At 40.1% G+C, this 4,994-nt stretch overlaps 1 pseudogene; it reads left to right on the forward strand.

Annotated features, from left to right (window-relative positions):
* Positions 1-3,947: 3,947 nt before the first annotated feature.
* LOC148442241 (5S ribosomal RNA) lies at positions 3,948-4,066 on the forward strand (annotated as a pseudogene).
* Positions 4,067-4,994: the final 928 nt, after the last annotated feature.

Raw genomic sequence — 4,994 nt, forward strand, 5'->3', positions numbered from 1 at the left:
ATTTTTTTCCAAACCCCGCTCAGAAATTTTTGTTTTTTATGATTGAATTAGGTCAAGAACATCTATTTATATCTTATCCACTAGGATTTTACTTAAAAAAAAGTATTTTTTAAACACAAAGGGGTAAATTTACTAAAGTGAGAGTTTTTAGAAGTGGGTTTTAGAAGAGATGTTGCCCATAGCAACCAATCAGATTCTACTTAACATTTAACTAGTACCTTCTAGAAGAATATAGCTAGAATCTGATTGGTTGCTATGGGCAACATCTCTTCTAAAACTCACTTCTAAAAACTCTAACTTTAGTAAATTTACCCCATAATATCAGTATTGATTTTTAAAATAGTAATCAATGATATATCAGACAATCGACAATTGGATCATCTTGACATTGTGACTTTACATTTCCCTGGCAGCTGCTCAGGTATACACTTGGGGAGACTGAAGACTGCTTTATTTACATTTATTTATTTACATACCCCGATGGCTGCTCCTCTCTGTAGTTGCATGGTGGGGGGTGCTGCCAGGCTGCCAGATCAGCAGTGATCAGCAGCATGGCAGACACTGGGGGAAGGTGAATGGATGCAGAGGGGCCAGATGCAGAAGGTTTCTTAGACAAACCCCCTTGAGACAAGAGATAGCATTAATATGTCAGTGACAGTCCTCCATTATGAATGAAAATTTTTTTTCTAATTTTTAGTTAAAATACATTAATAAATACTGCATGAGAAATGTAAGTAGTAGAATATGTCATGTGCCTGACATGTTTTTATTCCATAAAAATGGTTGACAGGGACCTTTTGTACCTGTCAACCTATTGCCTGACTACCAGTTGGTGTCTACCTAGACATTGTTGACCTTTTTAGTGTAGATCTATTGATTGGAACCCCCAGCACATGGAATTTCCACTGCCAATACCAACAAATGTAAAAGGGTTTGAGTTTGTAAAAAATGTAAGTTTTTTGCGAGATACATCTGAGTTTGCATTCAACCAATGTGATAGACTATGAGAACGTGCACATTTGCACTAAACTCACATCAACCCTTCTCGCACCAGACAAACACAATTCCCAGATGTTTTCCATGTTAAACATGTAACTCTGGCAAGGTCAAAAAAGTTTTGAAAAATAAATATAACGACCAAGACGAACAAGGGCTCAATGACAACAAACTCAGAAATCAATATCAGAACTCACCACACTCCAAACACTAATCTGCTCCTCAACTATACTCTCCTCCACCTGTCTTCTTCCCAAAACCTATCAGTAAAAAATGCTGATTTGATTCTTAAATAGAGCCAATGAGGTCAAATTTGGGCAAATTTTCCAGACCAATGCCTACATTGGTTTCAAAGGCACCACGCCACATGTAATGAAACTCGCATTTTGATTCATGAGTTTTAGCGCCTTCTGACACCTGCAACCCCACATGTTGTCACATGCAAGTTACTTAGGCACCTTATAACTCAAATGCTATTACATACTGCGAGTTTCAGAACAAACTTGCGACACACGCAGCGAGACATGATGACTGCAAACTCGCAAAATAACTCGGACCCTATTACATTTAACACTGGTAGTTTCATACAAATGTCTATGAAACAATCATTTGCAAGAAGAACCAAGTATGACAGCAGCCATCCTGTTGCAAATCAGATCACTGAAGCCATGACGGCTTTATTAGAATTAGATATGTATGCAATATCCACCATCAGTGCATCTGGTTTTAGGTAGTTGAATTCATGTGACAATGCTACCAAATTCCATCCCAATTCCATTTGATCAGAATAGCAATTCCTCACCTGTACCGGGACATTAAACAAAAAGTTTTTCTTTGCCTAGAAAATTTAATTATACTGACTATCTACTTAACTACAGATATGCAGGCAAGCTGTTCTGCTCAAACTAAAGATTACATGACTGTGACAGTCCACTGGGTGGGTGTACCACCTTTAGCAGCAGCAGTATCTAACACACAGCACCAGGTCATTCACATGCAGGCTGCTCTCTGTATCACTGGCTTCAATAAGATGCATACTGGAGTCAATCAGTTTGAAAAACACAGGGATGTTTTAGAAAACTGGCTTACCCTGCTAAGACTCTCCTCAGGATTTTTAATTTCCAATAAAACAAGTACATTGTACTCAGGCCTGCTGAGAGCCGCGGCAGGCCCGGGTAATAGGGGGCGTGGCCTAATCGCAGGAGGCGTGGCCATGCCCCCTCCCCCCAAAAAAAAGTTTTGCAGCGCCGTGAGGTGGCGCTGTGTGCTGGGGAGGGGGGAGCTCTGGGCCCCCTCAGCCCTGCCCAAAGCCTGGGGGGGCATGATCAGTGTGATTGCTCCCCCCCATGGGCATAGGAGACTGCTGTGGCTGCTGCTCAGCAGCCACGAGCAGTCTCCACTGCAGCTCAGCACACGCTGTGTGCTGGGCTGCTGTGAGGGAGTGGGAGTGGCGCCGGACCCAGGCCCCCGCCGGGCCTCTCAGTGAGCCCAGGCCCCGGTAATCTGTACCTGCTCCCCCCCCTCTTGAAACCCCTGATTGTACTAGCATTACAACTGGGTGAATTTCAATACATACCATAATTTGCACACACAGTAAACTTGGTGGTTAATAATTTCTTTTAAAAATGACCAGTCCGTGTAGGAGGTCTAACTGTGGTCTATAACATTTCTGTAATTTCACATTCAACAACTGTATGGTGATGATTTCTGTAGCTGCAACAACAGTTTTATTTGCCATGCCACCAACTGAAGCAAGAAGTAGTCACCAGTTGGAATTCCATCCTTTACATGCTTCAGCATCAAGCCTTTATGATGTACACTTAACACCATGAGTTAGGGAGAAGGGGGGCATGTTACCTTATTGCAGCACACTGGAGATTACTGTTGGTTTTATACAAGCTACTGAAACTATTTGAAATTGTAACCCTTGAAGTGAGTACGACACTTCCAGTCAGGTCATACCCTTAATTAAACTACTGGAAAAGCAGCTAGAGAAGCAAAAGGAGGAGATTAAACTAAGTAATTCTTCTAAGTAGGTTAGACTTGTAGGTCAAGTTCTTTATTCACTTCACCAGGATCAAAGGGTTTGCAACATTGGAACACTAACATGTTGATAACCATGCTTTATCCTATGGTCATGAAAATAAAATCAAAAAATCTTCGTATAAGAACTGGGGAATATTATCTTAATGGACCCTGTACTTAAATACATATTACCATCCAAACCACAGATTGTTTTTAGAAAGACAAGAAATCTAAAAGACATTTTAGCACCAAGTCTCATGCGGAAAGAAAATAAAGAAATTGTGAGCGGTATGCTAAGTTGCAAAGGTAGCTATAAATGTGGATGTGCAACATATGTAAACATTTGCATCCCAAGCGGATAACCTTTATGAACTTAGAAGGCTCAAAATAATTTTTAATCAAGAGTTTTATGAATTGTAATTCTACCTCAGTCACCTATCTTTTGGAGTGCACATGCGGATTAAAGTATGTTGGGAAAACTAAAAGAAAATTAAAAATACGTATTCAAGAACATATCAGAAATATCAAGAATAAAGTAGAGGGCCATGCAGTCTCCAAACATTTTCTTATTAAACACAATTCCAACCCGGAAGACCTTACGTTCAAGGCTATTGAACATGTAACACTGAGTGAAAGAGGGGGTGACTTAGGGAACCTCCTATCCAGATGTGAAATGTATTGGATTTTCGTACTTAACACCATGGCCCCCAAAGGATTTAATGGAAATTATGAAATAGCACTGTTCCTATGCAAAGAAGTTAAGAGACGAATAGAATGGGTTCTCACTACTACCATACCATCCTCATTATGTGTTGGGCCTGGAGACCCCCAGAGAATACCAGTTGTAGTAGATTTACCCATTCTATCAATGACTACTATCAAAACCAAAGTGGTGATAAGAATAAATTGTGAGGGGACTCAGGAATATCTATTATCATACCAGTGTGCGTGTGCCCAAACTCGTCTGATCTTGGAAGCTATACACAACTGGGCCTGGTTAGTACTGGGATGGGGGACCTCCTGGGAATACCTGGTGTTGTAGTTAACTAGAGTCCAGGATAATAACCTCACTACTCCAGGACTGTATCACCTGAAGCTTCACATCTAGTATTTTAAAGAAGAAGCCTCCCTAAAAGAAGTTCATTCAGAATATTATCCTGGAAAAGAAAATTTCACATACTAAAGGACTGATATGTGTACAGATCAATTAAGAAGTTTATTACGTGCACTAAGTGCATCTAAAAAGAAGCCTCCCAAAAAGAAGCTCACTTTCGGGATCTCACCATATCACCATCAGCTTCTGGATACAATTTTTCCAATTAACTAATGGATAGAACCAATAAAAACATTTTTTTATTTTGTAACTGCACCATACTTCTATTACCTCCTGCTCCTTGAAGACACACATACATTCCTTTTATAAACTACTAACATATAATATCCCATACATATTTGTGAATATAATATATGTTTCATGTATGGCTCACTAAATTATTTAATAATATTACCTCATACATGTTAATTTGAATTAATGAATAGTGAAGCTACTAATATACGTTAAGTTAAATCAGTGGACAATCCTGCGTTACATAACCTTAACAGCCATAAAGTTTATGATTGATTTTCTTTATTTTTTAGAAATTGCCGAAATATAAATAGAAGGCATTCTGATTCGGTATAAATCACGTGCTGGTAACTAAGGGCGGAAGTCCACCACATACATGACAGTGTGGGCGGAAGCACTGAGAACACGCGTCACAGAAGCATGGCCCAGGATGCCAAGCTGACGGAAGTCGGAGAGTACACGGAGCGGTGCACGTGACCGGTTGTGATGCAAGGACCTGGCGGAAGTGCCCATGCATGAGGGCAGAAGTAATGTATTATCCCGGCACCGCAGTGACTTTTTAAGACAAACTATTTGTTGTTTTCATTGTTGGAATCAAAGATCCACTGTTTATGGCCATATTCTCTGT

Source organism: Taudactylus pleione, unplaced genomic scaffold (genome assembly GCF_031769625.1).
Source record: "Taudactylus pleione unplaced genomic scaffold, aTauple2 ptg001594l, whole genome shotgun sequence".
Taxonomy (NCBI): Eukaryota; Metazoa; Chordata; class Amphibia; order Anura; family Myobatrachidae; genus Taudactylus; species Taudactylus pleione.